Source organism: Triticum dicoccoides, chromosome 4A (genome assembly GCF_002162155.2).
Source record: "Triticum dicoccoides isolate Atlit2015 ecotype Zavitan chromosome 4A, WEW_v2.0, whole genome shotgun sequence".
In the NCBI taxonomy this organism is placed as follows: Eukaryota; Viridiplantae; Streptophyta; class Magnoliopsida; order Poales; family Poaceae; genus Triticum; species Triticum dicoccoides.
In genome coordinates this window covers 309315804-309324602 of record NC_041386.1, presented here as the reverse complement: position 1 = coordinate 309324602, position 8799 = coordinate 309315804, and positions in this window count along the sequence as shown.

The following is an 8799-nucleotide window of genomic DNA, read 5'->3' as shown; positions in this document are numbered from 1 at the left end:
CTTCGGCACTATCCGGAGTGTTGTTATCTCCTGTGCTGGTATCACCACTTTTGCTTTGGCGGGACTTAGAGCAGCGCCGCTGACGTTGGCGCTTGGTTTCCTTCTTGGAGGGGTCATCCTCCGCTATCTCATCGCCATTGCCTTCTTTGCGTGTATCCACCATGTATATGTCATATGACGAGGTGGCTTTCCAGTGCCCTATAGGTGCTAGTTCATGTTCGTCTCCTACATCGTCGTCCATACCGTCGATGTCTTCGGAGTCGAAGTCGAGCATGTCGGTTAGAACATCGGTAGTGGCTACAAAGTGGGTGGTGGGTGGGCGTCGAATTTCTTCGTCGTCCGCATCCCAATCCTGTTGGCCATAATCCGGCCAGGGCTCTCCTGACAAAGAGAGAGAGCTTACTGAATTCAGAATGTCGCCCAAGGGCGAGCGCTGAAAGACATCTGCAGCGGTGAATTCCATGATCGGCGCCCAATCGGATTCGATTGGCAGGGGCGTGGGCGGTTCGGAGTCCGGAAAAGAGTCCGACACCTTGGAATGACGGGCTTCGCAGAGGATTAGGCTAGAGTTCGGCTCGATCGCCGTTGAGACTGCAGCCCCTGAGGCGGTGTCTAGCCACCTGTCCTCGATTGGCGCAGTTGGCTCCGAGCTAAGGGTCAAGCTGATGCAGGCGCGGCCTCTGGGGTACTGTTCGGTGGCAGAGCTAGGTCATACCCATCGTGACAGTGCGGTGCGCCTGGCTGTGGCTCGAACCCGTCGAAGATCAAGTCTCCGCAGATGTCGGCCGTGTAGTTCAAACTTCCAAATCTGACCTGATGGCCAGGGGCGTAGCTTTCAATCTGCTCCAGATGGCCAAGCGAATTAGCCCGCAGTGCAAAGCCGCCGAACACGAAGATCTGTCCGGGGAGAAAGGTCTCACCCTGGACCGCATCGTTGTTGATGATCGGAGGAGCCATCGGGCCTAAAGGTGACGACACAGAGGAACTCTCAATGAAAGCACCAATGACGGTGTCAAAACCGGCGGATCTCAGGTAGGGGGTCCCGAACTGTGCGTCTAGGCTCGATGGTAACAGGAGGCAGGGGACACAATGTTTTATCCAGGTTCGGGCCCTCTTGTTGGAGGTAAAACCCTACGTCCTGCTTGATTAATATTGATGATATGGGTAGTACAAGAGTAGATGTACCACGAGATCAGAGAGGCTAAACCCTAGAAGCTAGCCTATGGTATGACTGTATGTTGTGGTTGTTTTCCTACCAAAACCCTTTGGTTTATATAGACACCGGAGAGGGTTAGGGTTACACAAGGTCAGTTACAAAGGAGGAGATATCCATATCCGTATTGCCTAGCTTGCCTTCCACGCCAAGTAGAGTCCCATCCGGACATGAGACGAAGTCTTCCATCTTGTATCTTCATAGTCTAATAGTCCATCCAATGGAGATAGTCCGGCTGTCCGGAGACCCCCTACTCCAGGACTCCCTCAGTTGCCGTGATGTTGGGCTTGTAAAAAAATAGGGCTTTGCTGACTGGTGACTGGCTCTAGTTTGTGTTTGTTGTTTACATGTCAGTTTTTAACAATTTGACATATCTTTTAAAGACAGTATAGTTCACAAAAAGGAAATTTTTACAAAAAATATATGGGTTTATATTAGACCATTCTAGACTATATCTCTTTAATACATAGTTTATTATATTTTCTGTTTTTAAATATGAGAGTGCCCATCTTACTTAGTGGCATTGCTATGCTTCACAGTATACAATATTTTGCATGCATTTATAATTCATAAGTGGTTTTTCGTATTCAGGTGTTATTAATATGATGAGTGATTGAAGGGGAGGCATGAGGAGAGAGCAGTCCAAAGGGCGGATGGAGCATGTGACTTGTTGATGTTAGTTTCCATTTCCGGAAAGAACAAATTTTCTATGATTCGAGTGTATGCTGATGTGTCAAAGTCAATCATTTGGATTCCCAACTAGACTATTATGTGTGTTCAATATTTTATTGTGCATTGATAAAATGTTTCGCCTGTGTTCACAAGTTGAATTTTGAAACAAATATGCATAATGGAGTTTGCCATTTAAGAAGGTTCTTGTTTGCTGCTGTGATTAAAAGTAGGAAATTTATATACCTATAACAGGACAGTTTCTCAAGCTAAAGTCTTATGTAACATGTAATATCTGAACTCTGTTTGTGCTAATAATTGTTCCCATTGTTAAAGGCCATGTTGCACAAGGTAGGTGTTTTGGGTTTTAATTAAGCCAGGTGACACCAATTATGGGATTGATCTCCAAATATGTTTGAACATTAGGTCAAGGAAGATATCACATCGCATCTTCATGGTAAAGTGTATGTCATATACCTTGCGCCATTTGGCTCTATGTTACCTGAATAAGATAACAGAATATGCATGCTACCCTAATGTTGCTAAAACCTACTTCTACTAGCACAGTCAAATATTTTCAGAACTCAATCTCATGTTTGGTTTTCTTCCCTTTTATCTTCTAATGATGTAATTTCTTTTACTAAGATAACACCATGTATCCCTTTTCTACTTTGAATGAATTTACTGTATATATTTCTTATTTAGTTTAGTTCATCATTCAGAGACAGTGGAATATTTTTGTCCTTCACAGGTTAAATGAGCATTGTGTAAAAGTATGTCTAAGTTCTCTTTCTTCGAGTGCTTCAAGTAAATTAAATTGTCTATTTCGAATTTAATACCTTTTAATAATAATAATCATAATGAGAGAGGGGTATGCTTCTCTCTCTCTCTAGAAATGTGTCTGAATCGCACAAAAAGATTTGTAGTTCTTATTCTTGCAAATTAAACCATGTTTTTTTCAATGCGCATATGGATTTAGCAGACCAGAACTAAACTGACTATATATACATGGCCTGTCCTTAGTAAAGGAAACTATTTTCGTCGCAAACATGGCTTTATTTGAAGGTTCTTGCAGCATGAAACTATTTTCATCGACAACATGTCTTCAGCAGGTCTCTGCGCCATTTGGCGCAACGGGTTAACTAGTTATGTTATTATTGTTGAGAGAACTTGCACTAGTGAAAGTATGAACCCTAGGCCTTGTTTCAACGCATTGCAATACCATTTTCGCTTACCTTTATCATTGGTTACCTTGCTGTTTTTATTTTTTCAGATTACAAAAACCTATATCTACCATCCATATTGCACTTGTATCACCATCTCTTCGCCGAATTAGTGCACCTATACAATTCACCATTGTATTGGGTGTGTTGGGGACACAAGAGACTCTTTGTTATTTGGTTGCACGGTTGTTTGAGAGAGACCATCTTCATCCTACGCCTCTCACAGATTGATAAACCTTAGGTCATCCACTTGAGGGAAATTTGCTACTGTCCTACAAACCTCTGCACTTGGAGGCCCAACAACGTCTACAAGCAGAAGGTTTTGTAGTAGACATCAGACACGAAGAACACGAGGGGAACGAGAGGAAACACTCAAATCAACACGAAACAATGACCCATGTGCTAGATCCAAGTACATATAGAGATCACATGGTCCAAATCCAACAAAGGATGATACCTGGGGTAACTAGTTCATCTCCGTGAGGAGGCCTTGAATCCGCGAGGGATCTTCCCATGAGGGGCCTTGAATCCAAGCGTGGATCTTCTTCGTAGAGGCCGCAGTCTCTCTTGATGGATGTACCATCCCAATTTTCCTAATTTGGATGTTAGTAGGTCATTCATATGCATCTCATATTTTTATTTGCATTATTTTCTTTTTATGAAATATTCTTTTCAATATGCAACTAAAGGCAATTTATTGGAGTGGAGATAACATGACTTCTCCCCTGTTTTAAAAATGTTCATAATGTCCAAAATATTATTTCCAGTTTTTCTGGTATGTTCTAGTATTTTTCATTATCTCTAAAATACTTTATTTGAGTGTTTTATTACTATTTGTGTGGCCTATTGCATAAAAACTATATTTAAAAAATTGCATTAGAGTAGGAACTAGTGTTCTTGTAGTTTATATTAGTAGTGTTATTTTTTACTGTGTGTCTATATATATATATATATATATATATTTGTTTTATCCTGGTGTCTTTATTTTTGTTTTATTTTTTACTTTGTTTTTTAAAATAGCAAGCCAGCCAGCGGGCCCTATAGAGCGTCACACACTCGTGGCCTAGCAACCGCTTCGCCCGCAGCCCACCTAACCGCCGAAGCGATACGCCACCAGCCTCCCCTCGCTATCACCTTCAGCCGCTGTTGAGCGGGCCCTACACCCATCTCCTAGCTCCGGTCGGACGAGCGTACGCATAGCCGCATGCACAGCCGAGGCCAAGCCGGATCGATCTCGCGCCCTAGTCGACCTCATGCACCCCTAGGACTCCCTGGACGCGTAAGGGTTTCCCCGCATACCCAAAGCCCCTTTCCAATCCTTTCCATCATCCGCACGCCTCCGCAGGGTGAAACACATCTCGTCGGGAGCTCTGAGTCACCGTCGCCTTTGCTCCTTGCTGTCGTCGCTGTTAGTAAGACCCTGCTGCTCCAGCTTGTGCTTTCGAACCCCCTCCCACTTCCTCATCTTAGTGACGTGCTATTTTGGCTCACAGAGCACGGGAACAAGTCTCCCGAGTAGACTCGACATTGCGGAGTTCACGTCGTGGCCGCCACCATAGAGGACACCCATCGCCGTTCAACCCCCCACCACCACCTCCGCCGCCTCGACCCGTCACCTCGCCCACCGGAGGAGCGCCGCCGCCGCCCAACCCCCCACCGCCATTTTCCTCTGTCTTCTAGTGAGCATGCATGCACAAGAGTTCTTCAACCAATCGGGCGCTGGCACATGGCAGTTTACTACAGGAGATGCTACAGTGCCGTAACAGTGTTTCCAGAACACAATTTCCTTTTTGTTTTTCACAAAATTTCACCCATTTTTCAACTAGCTATATCTTTTATTATGTATACCTAAATTAGGTAACTCTTTTTCCTGTGAACTTACAAAAACCAGTACTTTATCATAGTACCAAAATTTCACATGTTTGCACTGTTTAAATTTGAATTCGTTCAAATTTGAATCAAACCTTTCGGAGGCAATAACTTTCCAACCGTTTAACGAAACTGAGTGTTTCTTTTTGCGTTGTGTTTCTGGTGCATTGTATTTGCTTCGTACATGCTATTGTGCTATTGTTTTGGATTTTTAAAATGGTTTTCTCGCTGTTGGTTTTATTTTGGCTTGATTCGAACTTCGGTGATTGATTTGTTGATCATGTGAAACGTGTACATTGTCCGGAGTGCAACGCGAGCTATTGTCAGGAGTGTGACTTTTTGAACCAGAACCAAGGCAAGTTACATGTTGATCATCCTTTACTTATTGTTTTCTATGCATGTAGTATATACCACACAATGAATTTATGCATGTATAGGAATACTATATTATTTTGCTATAATGTTGAGCTATCTCCCGTTAATGCAGATCGTGGTAGTTATAGCTTTGCTATGCTAGTAGACAGGGGCGTTCGTGTATACACTGTGTTTATGTGAGGATTATATATATAACAACTTGAGTAATAATTAAGGATTTTATTTCACCTCTGGGCAGAAGTGGTATTGCTGGGTGTTGAGGGAAGGCATCATGGGGCCTTGCACCTTTTCTAAGGCCATGCGCTCATGAGAGTGCACCCTAAGTGGAATGCCGCCCAGGTTCAAAAATATCAGACAGACTTAGTGACTAGTAGCTTCCATGTGTGGCCACTGGCTATATGGGCTCTGGCTTAGTTGATCAGTTGTTGGAACCCTTGCCCAGACAGTGTCGACAGATGTAGCTTATGTAGGTGGGATGTGGCAGTCGGGTGGTTAAGGGAACCTCTTCTGAAAGACATCGTCTCAATCTTCGGATTGGGTCCAGTAGGTAAAGCATACTAAACTCTACAGAGTATTAAAAACTAATCCTGATTAGCCGTGCCCCCGGTTGTGGGCAAATTTGAGCTACTATGCCATTACAGTTGTTGGATGATCTTGACAGATGTGAAACTTAATAATATTTGTGGGAAAACTTAATAAAGGAAGGTTGGAGTTGAATTTCCCAACTCAACCTTGTGTATATAATTGTATAAATAAAATAACTAAATAAAAATTTGACTATTAGGTAGTTATGAGGACAAAATCAACTTTCTGCAAAAATTACCCTCAAGCCTTCCTTTTGTTGTACTATGCATATACATGTAGGTCTGCTTTATTATTACTCCTGTGTAACTTGCCAATACATTCAAAGTATTGACCTATATGGTTGCAACGTCTCATGTTGCAGGATATTCAGACGAAGAGTAAGGTACCGTTAGGGTCGCGAGTCTGCACTCAGCATTGCCAGTGGGCTATGATGGGACTCATCATAATTTTTCTGCTACTTTTCCACTGTTTGATTGAATAAATCTAGCCAAGTGATACATAGATTGTTTTATTTTATACATTCTGGATCATACGTTGTAATAAATGATGCACTTGCTATTCTGGTATTCACATATACTGTGTGTGCTAGCGAGTTCGATCCAGGGACTAGCATGGTAAGCACAGAGACTCAAATCCTTCAAGGTTTGGTCGTTACAATGGAGTAGAACCACAGGGATGAGCATATCTCTAAATGAGCTAAATCTATGCTAACCCTAGAAAGGAGAAGGGGAAGGTCTATTTATAGTCTAAGCCACGAAGGTGTAAGTGGGAGAGGGATACATGGGCCTCGGCCTGATATACTGTGCGCAGACAGACGTCCGACGTCCGACGGGAGTCGGTCGTCTGGTTGCTCGCCGGCGTCCAGTCATCCAGAGAAGGCCAGACTTCTAACGTTTCGGCTCGGGACAGGAGGATTCGGATTTTCGAATGATGTCGGTCATCCGGTGGCTGATGGTTGTCGGACGTCCGGTCTTGGTTGGTCTTCCGGTCGCTATAGGGTGCCTCGGATGTAGTCGGGCTGGCTGGAGGAATCTCCAGGCGTCGGACGTCCGGAGATTGTCGGTCGTCCAGAGGCCGGCGGACGTCCGAGAGCTGTAACTTGTAGCAGCTCTATTTTTCCCGTCTTCTCTTCCATGCTTCCCTCATGGATGGTGTAGTTGTACACTTGTGTTCACACTCCTCATCGTCGTCCGTAGCGTTTTGACAATGCCTATGCATGCACATGAGTGGAGCGTCAAGTAGTATACCATCCTCGAAGGGGTCAAGTGAGCACGTGTAAAGGAGATGATTCACCTTTATGTATGTGAAGTATATGTTGCATGTGTCACTTGGAAAACAAACTCTTGACATGGTGATGTCTGTAGGATGCTGCGCAACATCTCCCCCCCTTGGGAAAGATCCAACCACAGATCGAAAACCAAATCACCATGGGAAAGTGATGGCTTCGCCATGTAGAGGTGGATGATCACCAAGTACTCTTCATCTTCAATCTCGGAATGGGCACTCTCCAATGTCGCACCGTCTCGTGATTACTTCAAAAGGAGCAAGGAAAACAAACACTTGGGAAAACAAATGTGGTTAGCGTTAGTGCAAAGCCAAGCATTCGAGAGGTTGTTCACCCAACAAGTCTGATCATCAAGCATAGCATATGAAATGACAAAGGATTGTGACATGGCATGTAAGCATATGAATTGAGCACAATCAACGTTATCATGGAAACAAGCATGTAAATGTGAGGTTGCGATGCAAATATGTGTGAGAAGATAATAAGCATCTACCTTAAGTTCATAGCAATCATGCATAAAGCGCTCGACAAATGGTCGGTGGTAGGCATAAGAATCATTCATAACACCAAAGAAGATGAGATGTCTAAACACATGTGTCGTGGGAAACCACGACCACCTATGGGGCTATGAGCCCCTTTTGGTTCGGCGGGGGGATGAGCACGTTGCACAAAGAGCGGAGAAGCGTAACACAACACTACAAAGATCACATGGGCAATTTTACCCAAGTTCGGGCCACCATGAGGCGTAAAACCCTACTCCTGCTTTGGTGGATTGATGGTGGATAATGGAGAATGCAGCGCTCTTTCCCGACAGGGTTGCCTCGGGGCGAGAGTAGCTATGCGCGTATGAATATGCGAGGGTCGAATCCTCTCTACGGTTGCCATGGGCCTCCTTTTATAGATAAAGGGGTCACCACAGTGGCAAATCAGTCTTTTACACACTGATTAGATAGCAAACAGTGCTATCATACCTAACTCTCCAAGAGGACAGAGCGCACTAAATGCGTCGCTCTGTGTCACATCACAGCGTGCCCGGCAAGCCTTGCCATGCTGTTTTGCCAGCTTCCCGCCTGCTTGCTTGACACGTGTCAGGACATGTGTCATTTGCAGGTGTTTTCCATAGGAAGTGGCTGCCATGTGGCACGAAGGATCCACTTAGTAACTTAGGGGCTTGACACCGCACCGATTGATGACTTGCGGCGCTCTTAGGTGGTGCGGTGGAGCAGTTTGCCTCCGCAAGCCTCGGCAGGCCTACCAAGATGATTTGGAGGCTTGCTTCCGGGGTAACCCCGACCTCGCCAGGCTCACCTGCCCGGCAAGGGAGGATTTTTCCTTAGTGATATCTTGCTTCTCTAGCTCGACTCGGTCTTCTTGATCTGTACTTTGATTCTTCAAAGGATTGATCCTTAGTGCTTGGTCTGATCTTGGGTGCTGTGAACTTGTCCTTAGGCCTGTGTGCAGTCTGGGCAATAGACCCAGGGTTTGTTGCACCGACAATGGCCCCTGGGCCTGGCCCGAACGCGCTGCTGGGCGTCGTCGGGGTAGCCCCTAGCCAGTGCATAGGCATGAGCGTAGTGGTG